General features: G+C 44.7%; 10 non-coding genes across 10 annotated transcripts; 5 read left to right on the top strand and 5 right to left on the bottom strand.

The window, feature by feature from the left end:
- Positions 1 to 1,613: 1,613 nt before the first annotated feature.
- On the top strand, positions 1,614 to 1,688 carry trnat-agu (transfer RNA threonine (anticodon AGU)). The gene has a single exon. It is a non-coding gene; the product is annotated as a tRNA-Thr (tRNA).
- Positions 1,689 to 2,894: 1,206 nt separating this feature from the next.
- On the bottom strand, positions 2,895 to 2,976 carry trnas-uga (transfer RNA serine (anticodon UGA)). Its single transcript has one exon. It is a non-coding gene; the product is annotated as a tRNA-Ser (tRNA).
- A 1,960-nt stretch (positions 2,977 to 4,936) lies between these two features.
- On the top strand, positions 4,937 to 5,011 carry trnat-agu (transfer RNA threonine (anticodon AGU)). Its single transcript has one exon. It is a non-coding gene; the product is annotated as a tRNA-Thr (tRNA).
- Positions 5,012 to 6,216: 1,205 nt separating this feature from the next.
- Positions 6,217 to 6,298, bottom strand: trnas-uga (transfer RNA serine (anticodon UGA)). Its single transcript has one exon. It is a non-coding gene; the product is annotated as a tRNA-Ser (tRNA).
- Positions 6,299 to 8,258: 1,960 nt separating this feature from the next.
- trnat-agu (transfer RNA threonine (anticodon AGU)) lies at positions 8,259 to 8,333 on the top strand. The gene has a single exon. It is a non-coding gene; the product is annotated as a tRNA-Thr (tRNA).
- Positions 8,334 to 9,538: 1,205 nt separating this feature from the next.
- On the bottom strand, positions 9,539 to 9,620 carry trnas-uga (transfer RNA serine (anticodon UGA)). Its single transcript has one exon. It is a non-coding gene; the product is annotated as a tRNA-Ser (tRNA).
- A 1,960-nt stretch (positions 9,621 to 11,580) lies between these two features.
- Positions 11,581 to 11,655, top strand: trnat-agu (transfer RNA threonine (anticodon AGU)). Its single transcript has one exon. It is a non-coding gene; the product is annotated as a tRNA-Thr (tRNA).
- A 1,205-nt stretch (positions 11,656 to 12,860) lies between these two features.
- trnas-uga (transfer RNA serine (anticodon UGA)) lies at positions 12,861 to 12,942 on the bottom strand. The gene has a single exon. It is a non-coding gene; the product is annotated as a tRNA-Ser (tRNA).
- Positions 12,943 to 14,902: 1,960 nt separating this feature from the next.
- Positions 14,903 to 14,977, top strand: trnat-agu (transfer RNA threonine (anticodon AGU)). Its single transcript has one exon. It is a non-coding gene; the product is annotated as a tRNA-Thr (tRNA).
- Positions 14,978 to 16,182: 1,205 nt separating this feature from the next.
- On the bottom strand, positions 16,183 to 16,264 carry trnas-uga (transfer RNA serine (anticodon UGA)). Its single transcript has one exon. It is a non-coding gene; the product is annotated as a tRNA-Ser (tRNA).
- Positions 16,265 to 17,088: the final 824 nt, after the last annotated feature.

Below are 17,088 nucleotides of genomic sequence, written 5' to 3'. Positions count from 1 at the left end.
GCCTAAACGCAGCGGGTGGGATCAAATAATAAAGCAGTTATTTTAGACCAGAGACAGCGATAAATGACCTATATTGCTCACATGCATCAATTTGTGAATCTGACATTAAATGGGTTTAAATACAGTGGGGGGATTTAAAGTAGATTCGGGGTCAATAGTTTCCAAGTTGATCTTTCCTGTGTCTCTCTTACCTCTCTGCCCCCTTCCTCCCACAGGCTGCCGGTTTTTAAACCTTGTTTTAAATCTGCTGCTTGCTGGACCAGTGCATTCCACAGTCTCACAACCCTTTCTACAAATACCCTTTCAGTGCTTGACTTCTCTGCTTATTAGTTATGAATCACCTTGAGGTGCAATGGTGGCGATTGTGACGTCAGATTAAAAGGCAGGCTATTGGAAACACGTTGGAGTCACAGTTTCTTTTGCACAGAATTGAAACTGAAACTTTTAAGCTGGAATATTGTATTTGCTGCATCACAGTAAACAATATCGTGGTATAACTGTTGGCTTATTTGTTCCCCAGTGTCAGAGGAAGAGTTGTCTGATCCCCCCATTTATTTCATACTAGCTGGGGAGCCCGGCGTTGCCGGGGCTGTTTTGGGGCAGGCGGTTTAAATCGAGTGCCAGGCTTTGGGGCCCTGTCTGTGTCCCTTTGTGAATCTGGTGCTGGGCAACATTTTAAATCGAGTGGCAGGCTTTAGGGCCCTGTGTGTGTCGCTGTCTGTCTACCTTTTAAAAGCTTGCAAAATGAAAGTGAAACTACTTATGGCTTTGGGGCCCTGTCTGTGTCCCTTTGTGAATCTGGTGCTGGGCAACATTTTAAATCGAGTGGCAGGCTTAGGGCCCTGTCTGTGTCCCTGTATGTCTACCTTTTAAAAGGTTGAAAAATGAAAGTGAAAGTACTTATAAAATGTTTTTGGTAAATCTTATGTTACTTTTAAAAGAGATACTAACTTTGAAAGTCGTTATAGCTGGAAGCTGAAGTCATTTGAGCTGGAAGCTTAGTGAAAGAATGGCTGCCACATCCCCGAGATGAAAACGAATAGTCCCGCCCACACACACCGATTGGCCAACCATCAGGGGACCGTACTGTAGGATTGGTCAATCGTGACGGAACAGGATTGGTGGAACCTTGATGTCAGTCAATCAATGCTAGCAGATAATGAGTTTAATTTTGAAGGTTTTTTGCTGAAGGTTTTTTGCATAAGGCGCGAACACTTTTCGTCCGACTGAAAAGTAAATACGCTTAAAACCGTCTCTGAAGCGTAAGCTTTCTTTGGAGGTAACGCGCGCGTAGGTACGCCCTGTAACTTTCGAGCGCATAGCCCGACAGACGCACAGGCGATGACAGAATGACAGACAGAATGACAGACAGAATGACAGACAGAAGTACCGATTTATATATATAGATAAGACACAAACATAGGGTAATCATTCAGAATCACCTCACAGATTGACACTGAGATAAATTAAGCGGGAGATACAGAGAGCAATGGGACATATGGCGGAATGGACAAGAGAGCTGGAGAAATAAGAAACGGCCTGAGAGTCCAGAAGACAGTGACCGGAAGCTGATAGACATCAGTGAGTAGGGGCGAGAAATTGTGTCAGCATTCGGTCCCGTGGCTTAGCTGGTCAAAGCGTCTGTCTAGTAATACAGGAGATCCTGGGTTCGATTCCCAGCGGGGCCTATTTTTATAGAATCTCCAGGGGTGAGTTTCTTCTCGTGTGAAAAGGCTACAATTCTTTTAAATGTAACTGTGCCTGCACCAGTTCCCATTCTGGATGAAGGCTCCAGTGGCTGCGAGGCCTCCGTTGAATTTCACCGCTTCTGTATTTCTGGCGGTGCTGATTTTGGACTCTTCATCAAAAATCCATGTTTCCTAAGCAGTGCCATGCGATACTTTGCAGAGCTCCAGTTGTTGATGTGTGGTGCCGTGCTCGTATAGTGATTAATAATCTGCATTCTGGCCGCAGCAACTTCGGCTCCAAACCGAAACATAACGCAGACTTTTCTTCCTTCCACAATCAATAGCTCTCCTTTACTTTCCCCCTTCAATTTCATTATAATTTTCCTGCGGTATTTCCTTAATCTAACATTCACTTTCAGCCACTTAAACTGCTAAGTGTGCTCTGCTACCACCACTCTTCCTGGGCCACATGTCCCATACGCCCCAATCTGAGTTGGTGCTTTGAAACCAGTCGATACATTTAGACCTGCGAGACCTCCCGACAGTCAAGCTCTGCGAAAGCAGAGCCGGCCTTCGGAACCAATGCAGCCCGATTCAGAAAATTCCTTGGGAAATGAAGCTTCAAACTTTTCAAACAAATCGTTTTATTGACATAATAATACAAGTTTTACAGAGAGAGACTTGTACAACCTCAGTGGTGCAACTCAAAACTCAGAATGTTCAATTCTTCTGCTTCGGGAGAGGGAGAGATGAATTATGAGTTGGTGTCCTCCTTGTTTTTTTTCTGGTCAGTCTTCCAGATCTCCACTCCGTTTGTCTGTCTCCTGGACTGTCTCCTGGAATGTGTTCTGCTTTTCACTTTAGAATGGCTGCTCTTGTACCATTGCTGCTGACAGAAACAAGCCTTCCAGTGACTTTCCATTCTCTCTCTCCCACGGTTACACAGACTGATGCTACCGGACAGCAGCGAGTGTATGGGAAGGTACCTCAGAGACTGTCGAGGCCTCCTTATCTGGAGCTTCCAGACAATCTGCAGATAACTTTTGGAATTCGGTCAGCAAACCTTCTTGAAGTAAGTGATCCAGTTGTCTCGGCAATCCTTTAGTTTCCTTAAAACCGGCATTGAAAATTCCAAAATCCTCCAAGAGGGAGCAGATTGAAGAAAATAAATTATTTGAAGTAGTTAATTATCATAATGAGATAGCCCGCTGCGAGCAGGGCTCGAACCTACGCGGAGAAACCCCATTGGATTTCAAGTCCAACGCCTTAACCACTCGGCCATCGCAGCCGCGAAAATGTCGGCTCCAAGATACTAAGTTCTCAAATCGCTGACCCTGTTTATTGTTGGCGATGACGGTTTCGTGATATTTAATTTGCTGCAAATTCAGCAAGTCCAGAAGAATCGCAGCGATCATTACAATAAAAGAAAACTTCCGATATTTAACGGTATGTAAGATGTTGAGAACAGTATGGAATATTCTGCAGGGTAATGAAAATAAACAGCAGAAACATTGTGTTCTGCTCCCACATGACACAGATCAGCCACAGCCTCTGCTCCTTGCCCGCCGGCTGCAGAAACCTTGTCTCCAGATTACAAACTGATTCTAGGTCGGAGATAAATATTCAGGGTAGAGCCTAAACGCAGCGGGTGGGATCAAATAATAAAGCAGTTATTTTAGACCAGAGACAGCGATAAATGACCTATATTGCTCACATGCATCAATTTGTGAATCTGACATTAAATGGGTTTAAATACAGTGGGGGGATTTAAAGTAGATTCGGGGTCAATAGTTTCCAAGTTGATCTTTCCTGTGTCTCTCTTACCTCTCTGCCCCCTTCCTCCCACAGGCTGCCGGTTTTTAAACCTTGTTTTAAATCTGCTGCTTGCTGGACCAGTGCATTCCACAGTCTCACAACCCTTTCTACAAATACCCTTTCAGTGCTTGACTTCTCTGCTTATTAGTTATGAATCACCTTGAGGTGCAATGGTGGCGATTGTGACGTCAGATTAAAAGGCAGGCTATTGGAAACACGTTGGAGTCACAGTTTCTTTTGCACAGAATTGAAACTGAAACTTTTAAGCTGGAATATTGTATTTGCTGCATCACAGTAAACAATATCGTGGTATAACTGTTGGCTTATTTGTTCCCCAGTGTCAGAGGAAGAGTTGTCTGATCCCCCCATTTATTTCATACTAGCTGGGGAGCCCGGCGTTGCCGGGGCTGTTTTGGGGCAGGCGGTTTAAATCGAGTGCCAGGCTTTGGGGCCCTGTCTGTGTCCCTTTGTGAATCTGGTGCTGGGCAACATTTTAAATCGAGTGGCAGGCTTTAGGGCCCTGTGTGTGTCGCTGTCTGTCTACCTTTTAAAAGCTTGCAAAATGAAAGTGAAACTACTTATGGCTTTGGGGCCCTGTCTGTGTCCCTTTGTGAATCTGGTGCTGGGCAACATTTTAAATCGAGTGGCAGGCTTAGGGCCCTGTCTGTGTCCCTGTATGTCTACCTTTTAAAAGGTTGAAAAATGAAAGTGAAAGTACTTATAAAACGTTTTTGGTAAATCTTATGTTACTTTTAAAAGAGATACTAACTTTCAAAGTCGTTATAGCTGGAAGCTGAAGTCATTTGAGCTGGAAGCTTAGTGAAAGAATGGCTGCCACATCCCCGAGATGAAAACGAATAGTCCCGCCCACACACACACCGATTGGCCAACCATCAGGGGACCGTACTGTAGGATTGGTCAATCGTGACGGAACAGGATTGGTGGAACCTTGATGTCAGTCAATCAATGCTAGCAGATAATGAGTTTAATTTTGAAGGTTTTTTGCTGAAGGTTTTTTGCATAAGGCGCGAACACTTTTCGTCCGACTGAAAAGTAAATACGCTTAAAACCGTCTCTGAAGCGTAAGCTTTCTTTGGAGGTAACGCGCGCGTAGGTACGCCCTGTAACTTTCGAGCGCATAGCCCAACAGACGCACAGGCGATGACAGAATGACAGACAGAATGACAGACAGAATGACAGACAGAAGTACCGATTTATATATATAGATAAGACACAAACATAGGGTAATCATTCAGAATCACCTCACAGATTGACACTGAGATAAATTAAGCGGGAGATACAGAGAGCAATGGGACATATGGCGGAATGGACAAGAGAGCTGGAGAAATAAGAAACGGCCTGAGAGTCCAGAAGACAGTGACCGGAAGCTGATAGACATCAGTGAGTAGGGGCGAGAAATTGTGTCAGCATTCGGTCCCGTGGCTTAGCTGGTCAAAGCGTCTGTCTAGTAATACAGGAGATCCTGGGTTCGATTCCCAGCGGGGCCTATTTTTATAGAATCTCCAGGGGTGAGTTTCTTCTCGTGTGAAAAGGCTACAATTCTTTTAAATGTAACTGTGCCTGCACCAGTTCCCATTCTGGATGAAGGCTCCAGTGGCTGCGAGGCCTCCGTTGAATTTCACCGCTTCTGTATTTCTGGCGGTGCTGATTTTGGACTCTTCATCAAAAATCCATGTTTCCTAAGCAGTGCCATGCGATACTTTGCAGAGCTCCAGTTGTTGATGTGTGGTGCCGTGCTCGTATAGTGATTAATAATCTGCATTCTGGCCGCAGCAACTTCGGCTCCAAACCGAAACATAACGCAGACTTTTCTTCCTTCCACAATCAATAGCTCTCCTTTACTTTCCCCCTTCAATTTCATTATAATTTTCCTGCGGTATTTCCTTAATCTAACATTCACTTTCAGCCACTTAAACTGCTAAGTGTGCTCTGCTACCACCACTCTTCCTGGGCCACATGTCCCATACGCCCCAATCTGAGTTGGTGCTTTGAAACCAGTCGATACATTTAGACCTGCGAGACCTCCCGACAGTCAAGCTCTGGAAAGCAGAGCCGGCCTTCGGAACCAATGCAGCCCGATTCAGAAAATTCCTTGGGAAATGAAGCTTCAAACTTTTCAAACAAATCGTTTTATTGACATAATAATACAAGTTTTACAGAGAGAGACTTGTACAACCTCAGTGGTGCAACTCAAAACTCAGAATGTTCAATTCTTCTGCTTCGGGAGAGGGAGAGATGAATTATGAGTTGGTGTCCTCCTTGTTTTTTTTCTGGTCAGTCTTCCAGATCTCCACTCCGTTTGTCTGTCTCCTGGACTGTCTCCTGGAATGTGTTCTGCTTTTCACTTTAGAATGGCTGCTCTTGTACCATTGCTGCTGACAGAAACAAGCCTTCCAGTGACTTTCCATTCTCTCTCTCCCACGGTTACACAGACTGATGCTACCGGACAGCAGCGAGTGTATGGGAAGGTACCTCAGAGACTGTCGAGGCCTCCTTATCTGGAGCTTCCAGACAATCTGCAGATAACTTTTGGAATTCGGTCAGCAAACCTTCTTGAAGTAAGTGATCCAGTTGCCTCGGCAATCCTTTAGTTTCCTTAAAACCGGCATTGAAAATTCCAAAATCCTCCAAGAGGGAGCAGATTGAAGAAAATAAATTATTTGAAGTAGTTAATTATCATAATGAGATAACCCGCTGCGAGCAAGGCTCGAACCTGCGCGGAGAAACCCCATTGGATTTCAAGTCCAACGCCTTAACCACTCGGCCATCGCAGCCGCGACAATGTCGGCTCCAAGATACTAAGTTCTCAAATCGCTGACCCTGTTTATGGTTGGCGATGACGGTATCGTGATATTTAATTTGCTGCAAATTCAGCAAGTCCAGAAGAATCGCAGCGATCATTACAATAAAAGAAAACTTCCGATATTTAACGGTATGTAAGGTGTTGAGAACAGTATGGAATATTCTGCAGGGTAATGAAAATAAACAGCAGAAACATTGTGTTCTGCTCCCACATGACACAGATCAGCCACAGCCTCTGCTCCCTGCCCGCCGGCTGCAGAAACCTTGTCTCCAGATTACAAACTGATTCTAGGTCGGAGATAAATATTCAGGGTAGAGCCTAAACGCAGCGGGTGGGATCAAATAATAAAGCAGTTATTTTAGACCAGAGACAGCGATAAATGTCCTATATTGCTCACATGCATCAATTTGTGAATCTGACATTAAATGGGTTTAAATACAGTGGGGGGATTTAAAGTAGATTCGGGGTCAATAGTTTCCAAGTTGATCTTTCCTGTGTCTCTCTTACCTCTCTGCCCCCTTCCTCCCACAGGCTGCCGGTTTTTAAACCTTGTTTTAAATCTGCTGCTTGCTGGAGCAGTGCATTCCACAGTCTCACAACCCTTTCTACAAATACCCTTTCAGTGCTTGACTTCTCTGCTTATTAGTTATGAATCACCTTGAGGTGCAATGGTGGCGATTGTGACGTCAGATTAAAAGGCAGGCTATTGGAAACACGTTGGAGTCACAGTTTCTTTTGCACAGAATTGAAACTGAAACTTTTAAGCTGGAATATTGTATTTGCTGCATCACAGTAAACAATATCGTGGTATAACTGTTGGCTTATTTGTTCCCCAGTGTCAGAGGAAGAGTTGTCTGATCCCCCCATTTATTTCATACTAGCTGGGGAGCCCGGCGTTGCCGGGGCTGTTTTGGGGCAGGCGGTTTAAATCGAGTGCCAGGCTTTGGGGCCCTGTCTGTGTCCCTTTGTGAATCTGGTGCTGGGCAACATTTTAAATCGAGTGGCAGGCTTTAGGGCCCTGTGTGTGTCCCTGTCTGTCTACCTTTTAAAAGCTTGCAAAATGAAAGTGAAACTACTTATGGCTTTGGGGCCCTGTCTGTGTCCCTTTGTGAATCTGGTGCTGGGCAACATTTTAAATCGAGTGGCAGGCTTAGGGCCCTGTCTGTGTCCCTGTATGTCTACCTTTTAAAAGGTTGAAAAATGAAAGTGAAAGTACTTATAAAACGTTTTTGGTAAATCTTATGTTACTTTTAAAAGAGATACTAACTTTGAAAGTCGTTATAGCTGGAAGCTGAAGTCATTTGAGCTGGAAGCTTAGTGAAAGAATGGCTGCCACATCCCCGAGATGAAAACGAATAGTCCCGCCCACACACACACCGATTGGCCAACCATCAGGGGACCGTACTGTAGGATTGGTCAATCGTGACGGAACAGGATTGGTGGAACCTTGATGTCAGTCAATCAATGCTAGCAGATAATGAGTTTAATTTTGAAGGTTTTTTGCTGAAGGTTTTTTGCATAAGGCGCGAACACTTTTCGTCCGACTGAAAAGTAAATACGCTTAAAACCGTCTCTGAAGCGTAAGCTTTCTTTGGAGGTAACGCGCGCGTAGGTACGCCCTGTAACTTTCGAGCGCATAGCCCAACAGACGCACAGGCGATGACAGAATGACAGACAGAATGACAGACAGAATGACAGACAGAAGTACCGATTTATATATATAGATAAGACACAAACATAGGGTAATCATTCAGAATCACCTCACAGATTGACACTGAGATAAATTAAGCGGGAGATACAGAGAGCAATGGGACATATGGCGGAATGGACAAGAGAGCTGGAGAAATAAGAAACGGCCTGAGAGTCCAGAAGACAGTGACCGGAAGCTGATAGACATCAGTGAGTAGGGGCGAGAAATTGTGTCAGCATTCGGTCCCGTGGCTTAGCTGGTCAAAGCGTCTGTCTAGTAATACAGGAGATCCTGGGTTCGATTCCCAGCGGGGCCTATTTTTATAGAATCTCCAGGGGTGAGTTTCTTCTCGTGTGAAAAGGCTACAATTCTTTTAAATGTAACTGTGCCTGCACCAGTTCCCATTCTGGATGAAGGCTCCAGTGGCTGCGAGGCCTCCGTTGAATTTCACCGCTTCTGTATTTCTGGCGGTGCTGATTTTGGACTCTTCATCAAAAATCCATGTTTCCTAAGCAGTGCCATGCGATACTTTGCAGAGCTCCAGTTGTTGATGTGTGGTGCCGTGCTCGTATAGTGATTAATAATCTGCATTCTGGCCGCAGCAACTTCGGCTCCAAACCGAAACATAACGCAGACTTTTCTTCCTTCCACAATCAATAGCTCTCCTTTACTTTCCCCCTTCAATTTCATTTTAATTTTCCTGCGGTATTTCCTTAATCTAACATTCACTTTCAGCCACTTAAACTGCTAAGTGTGCTCTGCTACCACCACTCTTCCTGGGCCACATGTCCCATACGCCCCAATCTGAGTTGGTGCTTTGAAACCAGTCGATACATTTAGACCTGCGAGACCTCCCGACAGTCAAGCTCTGGAAAGCAGAGCCGGCCTTCGGAACCAATGCAGCCCGATTCAGAAAATTCCTTGGGAAATGAAGCTTCAAACTTTTCAAACAAATCGTTTTATTGACATAATAATACAAGTTTTACAGAGAGAGACTTGTACAACCTCAGTGGTGCAACTCAAAACTCAGAATGTTCAATTCTTCTGCTTCGGGAGAGGGAGAGATGAATTATGAGTTGGTGTCCTCCTTGTTTTTTTTCTGGTCAGTCTTCCAGATCTCCACTCCGTTTGTCTGTCTCCTGGACTGTCTCCTGGAATGTGTTCTGCTTTTCACTTTAGAATGGCTGCTCTTGTACCATTGCTGCTGACAGAAACAAGCCTTCCAGTGACTTTCCATTCTCTCTCTCCCACGGTTACACAGACTGATGCTACCGGACAGCAGCGAGTGTATGGGAAGGTACCTCAGAGACTGTCGAGGCCTCCTTATCTGGAGCTTCCAGACAATCTGCAGATAACTTTTGGAATTCGGTCAGCAAACCTTCTTGAAGTAAGTGATCCAGTTGCCTCGGCAATCCTTTAGTTTCCTTAAAACCGGCATTGAAAATTCCAAAATCCTCCAAGAGGGAGCAGATTGAAGAAAATAAATTATTTGAAGTAGTTAATTATCATAATGAGATAACCCGCTGCGAGCAAGGCTCGAACCTGCGCGGAGAAACCCCATTGGATTTCAAGTCCAACGCCTTAACCACTCGGCCATCGCAGCCGCGACAATGTCGGCTCCAAGATACTAAGTTCTCAAATCGCTGACCCTGTTTATGGTTGGCGATGACGGTATCGTGATATTTAATTTGCTGCAAATTCAGCAAGTCCAGAAGAATCGCAGCGATCATTACAATAAAAGAAAACTTCCGATATTTAACGGTATGTAAGGTGTTGAGAACAGTATGGAATATTCTGCAGGGTAATGAAAATAAACAGCAGAAACATTGTGTTCTGCTCCCACATGACACAGATCAGCCACAGCCTCTGCTCCCTGCCCGCCGGCTGCAGAAACCTTGTCTCCAGATTACAAACTGATTCTAGGTCGGAGATAAATATTCAGGGTAGAGCCTAAACGCAGCGGGTGGGATCAAATAATAAAGCAGTTATTTTAGACCAGAGACAGCGATAAATGTCCTATATTGCTCACATGCATCAATTTGTGAATCTGACATTAAATGGGTTTAAATACAGTGGGGGGATTTAAAGTAGATTCGGGGTCAATAGTTTCCAAGTTGATCTTTCCTGTGTCTCTCTTACCTCTCTGCCCCCTTCCTCCCACAGGCTGCCGGTTTTTAAACCTTGTTTTAAATCTGCTGCTTGCTGGAGCAGTGCATTCCACAGTCTCACAACCCTTTCTACAAATACCCTTTCAGTGCTTGACTTCTCTGCTTATTAGTTATGAATCACCTTGAGGTGCAATGGTGGCGATTGTGACGTCAGATTAAAAGGCAGGCTATTGGAAACACGTTGGAGTCACAGTTTCTTTTGCACAGAATTGAAACTGAAACTTTTAAGCTGGAATATTGTATTTGCTGCATCACAGTAAACAATATCGTGGTATAACTGTTGGCTTATTTGTTCCCCAGTGTCAGAGGAAGAGTTGTCTGATCCCCCCATTTATTTCATACTAGCTGGGGAGCCCGGCGTTGCCGGGGCTGTTTTGGGGCAGGCGGTTTAAATCGAGTGCCAGGCTTTGGGGCCCTGTCTGTGTCCCTTTGTGAATCTGGTGCTGGGCAACATTTTAAATCGAGTGGCAGGCTTTAGGGCCCTGTGTGTGTCCCTGTCTGTCTACCTTTTAAAAGCTTGCAAAATGAAAGTGAAACTACTTATGGCTTTGGGGCCCTGTCTGTGTCCCTTTGTGAATCTGGTGCTGGGCAACATTTTAAATCGAGTGGCAGGCTTAGGGCCCTGTCTGTGTCCCTGTATGTCTACCTTTTAAAAGGTTGAAAAATGAAAGTGAAAGTACTTATAAAACGTTTTTGGTAAATCTTATGTTACTTTTAAAAGAGATACTAACTTTGAAAGTCGTTATAGCTGGAAGCTGAAGTCATTTGAGCTGGAAGCTTAGTGAAAGAATGGCTGCCACATCCCCGAGATGAAAACGAATAGTCCCGCCCACACACACACCGATTGGCCAACCATCAGGGGACCGTACTGTAGGATTGGTCAATCGTGACGGAACAGGATTGGTGGAACCTTGATGTCAGTCAATCAATGCTAGCAGATAATGAGTTTAATTTTGAAGGTTTTTTGCTGAAGGTTTTTTGCATAAGGCGCGAACACTTTTCGTCCGACTGAAAAGTAAATACGCTTAAAACCGTCTCTGAAGCGTAAGCTTTCTTTGGAGGTAACGCGCGCGTAGGTACGCCCTGTAACTTTCGAGCGCATAGCCCAACAGACGCACAGGCGATGACAGAATGACAGACAGAATGACAGACAGAATGACAGACAGAAGTACCGATTTATATATATAGATAAGACACAAACATAGGGTAATCATTCAGAATCACCTCACAGATTGACACTGAGATAAATTAAGCGGGAGATACAGAGAGCAATGGGACATATGGCGGAATGGACAAGAGAGCTGGAGAAATAAGAAACGGCCTGAGAGTCCAGAAGACAGTGACCGGAAGCTGATAGACATCAGTGAGTAGGGGCGAGAAATTGTGTCAGCATTCGGTCCCGTGGCTTAGCTGGTCAAAGCGTCTGTCTAGTAATACAGGAGATCCTGGGTTCGATTCCCAGCGGGGCCTATTTTTATAGAATCTCCAGGGGTGAGTTTCTTCTCGTGTGAAAAGGCTACAATTCTTTTAAATGTAACTGTGCCTGCACCAGTTCCCATTCTGGATGAAGGCTCCAGTGGCTGCGAGGCCTCCGTTGAATTTCACCGCTTCTGTATTTCTGGCGGTGCTGATTTTGGACTCTTCATCAAAAATCCATGTTTCCTAAGCAGTGCCATGCGATACTTTGCAGAGCTCCAGTTGTTGATGTGTGGTGCCGTGCTCGTATAGTGATTAATAATCTGCATTCTGGCCGCAGCAACTTCGGCTCCAAACCGAAACATAACGCAGACTTTTCTTCCTTCCACAATCAATAGCTCTCCTTTACTTTCCCCCTTCAATTTCATTTTAATTTTCCTGCGGTATTTCCTTAATCTAACATTCACTTTCAGCCACTTAAACTGCTAAGTGTGCTCTGCTACCACCACTCTTCCTGGGCCACATGTCCCATACGCCCCAATCTGAGTTGGTGCTTTGAAACCAGTCGATACATTTAGACCTGCGAGACCTCCCGACAGTCAAGCTCTGGAAAGCAGAGCCGGCCTTCGGAACCAATGCAGCCCGATTCAGAAAATTCCTTGGGAAATGAAGCTTCAAACTTTTCAAACAAATCGTTTTATTGACATAATAATACAAGTTTTACAGAGAGAGACTTGTACAACCTCAGTGGTGCAACTCAAAACTCAGAATGTTCAATTCTTCTGCTTCGGGAGAGGGAGACATGAATTATGAGTTGGTGTCCTCCTTGTTTTTTTTCTGGTCAGTCTTCCAGATCTCCACTCCGTTTGTCTGTCTCCTGGACTGTCTCCTGGAATGTGTTCTGCTTTTCACTTTAGAATGGCTGCTCTTGTACCATTGCTGCTGACAGAAACAAGCCTTCCAGTGACTTTCCATTCTCTCTCTCCCACGGTTACACAGACTGATGCTACCGGACAGCAGCGAGTGTATGGGAAGGTACCTCAGAGACTGTCGAGGCCTCCTTATCTGGAGCTTCCAGACAATCTGCAGATAACTTTTGGAATTCGGTCAGCAAACCTTCTTGAAGTAAGTGATCCAGTTGCCTCGGCAATCCTTTAGTTTCCTTAAAACCGGCATTGAAAATTCCAAAATCCTCCAAGAGGGAGCAGATTGAAGAAAATAAATTATTTGAAGTAGTTAATTATCATAATGAGATAACCCGCTGCGAGCAAGGCTCGAACCTGCGCGGAGAAACCCCATTGGATTTCAAGTCCAACGCCTTAACCACTCGGCCATCGCAGCCGCGACAATGTCGGCTCCAAGATACTAAGTTCTCAAATCGCTGACCCTGTTTATGGTTGGCGATGACGGTATCGTGATATTTAATTTGCTGCAAATTCAGCAAGTCCAGAAGAATCGCAGCGATCATTACAATAAAAGAAAACTTCCGATATTTAACGGTATGTAAGGTGTTGAGAACAGTATGGAATATTCTGCAGGGTAATGAAAATAAACAGCAGAAACATTGTGTTCTGCTCCCACATGACACAGATCAGCCACAGCCTCTGCTCCCTGCCCGCCGGCTGCAGAAACCTTGTCTCCAGATTACAAACTGATTCTAGGTCGGAGATAAATATTCAGGGTAGAGCCTAAACGCAGCGGGTGGGATCAAATAATAAAGCAGTTATTTTAGACCAGAGACAGCGATAAATGTCCTATATTGCTCACATGCATCAATTTGTGAATCTGACATTAAATGGGTTTAAATACAGTGGGGGGATTTAAAGTAGATTCGGGGTCAATAGTTTCCAAGTTGATCTTTCCTGTGTCTCTCTTACCTCTCTGCCCCCTTCCTCCCACAGGCTGCCGGTTTTTAAACCTTGTTTTAAATCTGCTGCTTGCTGGAGCAGTGCATTCCACAGTCTCACAACCCTTTCTACAAATACCCTTTCAGTGCTTGACTTCTCTGCTTATTAGTTATGAATCACCTTGAGGTGCAATGGTGGCGATTGTGACGTCAGATTAAAAGGCAGGCTATTGGAAACACGTTGGAGTCACAGTTTCTTTTGCACAGAATTGAAACTGAAACTTTTAAGCTGGAATATTGTATTTGCTGCATCACAGTAAACAATATCGTGGTATAACTGTTGGCTTATTTGTTCCCCAGTGTCAGAGGAAGAGTTGTCTGATCCCCCCATTTATTTCATACTAGCTGGGGAGCCCGGCGTTGCCGGGGCTGTTTTGGGGCAGGCGGTTTAAATCGAGTGCCAGGCTTTGGGGCCCTGTCTGTGTCCCTTTGTGAATCTGGTGCTGGGCAACATTTTAAATCGAGTGGCAGGCTTTAGGGCCCTGTGTGTGTCCCTGTCTGTCTACCTTTTAAAAGCTTGCAAAATGAAAGTGAAACTACTTATGGCTTTGGGGCCCTGTCTGTGTCCCTTTGTGAATCTGGTGCTGGGCAACATTTTAAATCGAGTGGCAGGCTTAGGGCCCTGTCTGTGTCCCTGTATGTCTACCTTTTAAAAGGTTGAAAAATGAAAGTGAAAGTACTTATAAAACGTTTTTGGTAAATCTTATGTTACTTTTAAAAGAGATACTAACTTTGAAAGTCGTTATAGCTGGAAGCTGAAGTCATTTGAGCTGGAAGCTTAGTGAAAGAATGGCTGCCACATCCCCGAGATGAAAACGAATAGTCCCGCCCACACACACACCGATTGGCCAACCATCAGGGGACCGTACTGTAGGATTGGTCAATCGTGACGGAACAGGATTGGTGGAACCTTGATGTCAGTCAATCAATGCTAGCAGATAATGAGTTTAATTTTGAAGGTTTTTTGCTGAAGGTTTTTTGCATAAGGCGCGAACACTTTTCGTCCGACTGAAAAGTAAATACGCTTAAAACCGTCTCTGAAGCGTAAGCTTTCTTTGGAGGTAACGCGCGCGTAGGTACGCCCTGTAACTTTCGAGCGCATAGCCCAACAGACGCACAGGCGATGACAGAATGACAGACAGAATGACAGACAGAATGACAGACAGAAGTACCGATTTATATATATAGATAAGACACAAACATAGGGTAATCATTCAGAATCACCTCACAGATTGACACTGAGATAAATTAAGCGGGAGATACAGAGAGCAATGGGACATATGGCGGAATGGACAAGAGAGCTGGAGAAATAAGAAACGGCCTGAGAGTCCAGAAGACAGTGACCGGAAGCTGATAGACATCAGTGAGTAGGGGCGAGAAATTGTGTCAGCATTCGGTCCCGTGGCTTAGCTGGTCAAAGCGTCTGTCTAGTAATACAGGAGATCCTGGGTTCGATTCCCAGCGGGGCCTATTTTTATAGAATCTCCAGGGGTGAGTTTCTTCTCGTGTGAAAAGGCTACAATTCTTTTAAATGTAACTGTGCCTGCACCAGTTCCCATTCTGGATGAAGGCTCCAGTGGCTGCGAGGCCTCCGTTGAATTTCACCGCTTCTGTATTTCTGGCGGTGCTGATTTTGGACTCTTCATCAAAAATCCATGTTTCCTAAGCAGTGCCATGCGATACTTTGCAGAGCTCCAGTTGTTGATGTGTGGTGCCGTGCTCGTATAGTGATTAATAATCTGCATTCTGGCCGCAGCAACTTCGGCTCCAAACCGAAACATAACGCAGACTTTTCTTCCTTCCACAATCAATAGCTCTCCTTTACTTTCCCCCTTCAATTTCATTTTAATTTTCCTGCGGTATTTCCTTAATCTAACATTCACTTTCAGCCACTTAAACTGCTAAGTGTGCTCTGCTACCACCACTCTTCCTGGGCCACATGTCCCATACGCCCCAATCTGAGTTGGTGCTTTGAAACCAGTCGATACATTTAGACCTGCGAGACCTCCCGACAGTCAAGCTCTGGAAAGCAGAGCCGGCCTTCGGAACCAATGCAGCCCGATTCAGAAAATTCCTTGGGAAATGAAGCTTCAAACTTTTCAAACAAATCGTTTTATTGACATAATAATACAAGTTTTACAGAGAGAGACTTGTACAACCTCAGTGGTGCAACTCAAAACTCAGAATGTTCAATTCTTCTGCTTCGGGAGAGGGAGAGATGAATTATGAGTTGGTGTCCTCCTTGTTTTTTTTCTGGTCAGTCTTCCAGATCTCCACTCCGTTTGTCTGTCTCCTGGACTGTCTCCTGGAATGTGTTCTGCTTTTCACTTTAGAATGGCTGCTCTTGTACCATTGCTGCTGACAGAAACAAGCCTTCCAGTGACTTTCCATTCTCTCTCTCCCACGGTTACACAGACTGATGCTACCGGACAGCAGCGAGTGTATGGGAAGGTACCTCAGAGACTGTCGAGGCCTCCTTATCTGGAGCTTCCAGACAATCTGCAGATAACTTTTGGAATTCGGTCAGCAAACCTTCTTGAAGTAAGTGATCCAGTTGCCTCGGCAATCCTTTAGTTTCCTTAAAACCGGCATTGAAAATTCCAAAATCCTCCAAGAGGGAGCAGATTGAAGAAAATAAATTATTTGAAGTAGTTAATTATCATAATGAGATAACCCGCTGCGAGCAAGGCTCGAACCTGCGCGGAGAAACCCCATTGGATTTCAAGTCCAACGCCTTAACCACTCGGCCATCGCAGCCGCGACAATGTCGGCTCCAAGATACTAAGTTCTCAAATCGCTGACCCTGTTTATGGTTGGCGATGACGGTATCGTGATATTTAATTTGCTGCAAATTCAGCAAGTCCAGAAGAATCGCAGCGATCATTACAATAAAAGAAAACTTCCGATATTTAACGGTATGTAAGGTGTTGAGAACAGTATGGAATATTCTGCAGGGTAATGAAAATAAACAGCAGAAACATTGTGTTCTGCTCCCACATGACACAGATCAGCCACAGCCTCTGCTCCCTGCCCGCCGGCTGCAGAAACCTTGTCTCCAGATTACAAACTGATTCTAGGTCGGAGATAAATATTCAGGGTAGAGCCTAAACGCAGCGGGTGGGATCAAATAATAAAGCAGTTATTTTAGACCAGAGACAGCGATAAATGTCCTATATTGCTCACATGCATCAATTTGTGAATCTGACATTAAATGGGTTTAAATACAGTGGGGGGATTTAAAGTAGATTCGGGGTCAATAGTTTCCAAGTTGATCTTTCCTGTGTCTCTCTTACCTCTCTGCCCCCTTCCTCCCACAGGCTGCCGGTTTTTAAACCTTGTTTTAAATCTGCTGCTTGCTGGAGCAGTGCATTCCACAGTCTCACAACCCTTTCTACAAATACCCTTTCAGTGCTTGACTTCTCTGCTTATTAGTTATGAATCACCTTGAGGTGCAATGGTGGCGATTGTGACGTCAGATTAAAAGGCAGGCTATTGGAAACACGTTGGAGTCACAGTTTCTTTTGCACAGAATTGAAACTGAAACTTTTAAGCTGGAATATTGTATTTGCTGCATCACAGTA

The sequence above is a fragment of the Somniosus microcephalus genome, unplaced genomic scaffold (genome assembly GCF_052327205.1).
Source record: "Somniosus microcephalus isolate GS21.2 unplaced genomic scaffold, FLI_Smic_1.0 unresolved_chr1, whole genome shotgun sequence".
NCBI lineage: Eukaryota > Metazoa > Chordata > Chondrichthyes > Squaliformes > Somniosidae > Somniosus > Somniosus microcephalus.
This window is presented reverse-complemented; position numbering and strand designations above follow the sequence as displayed.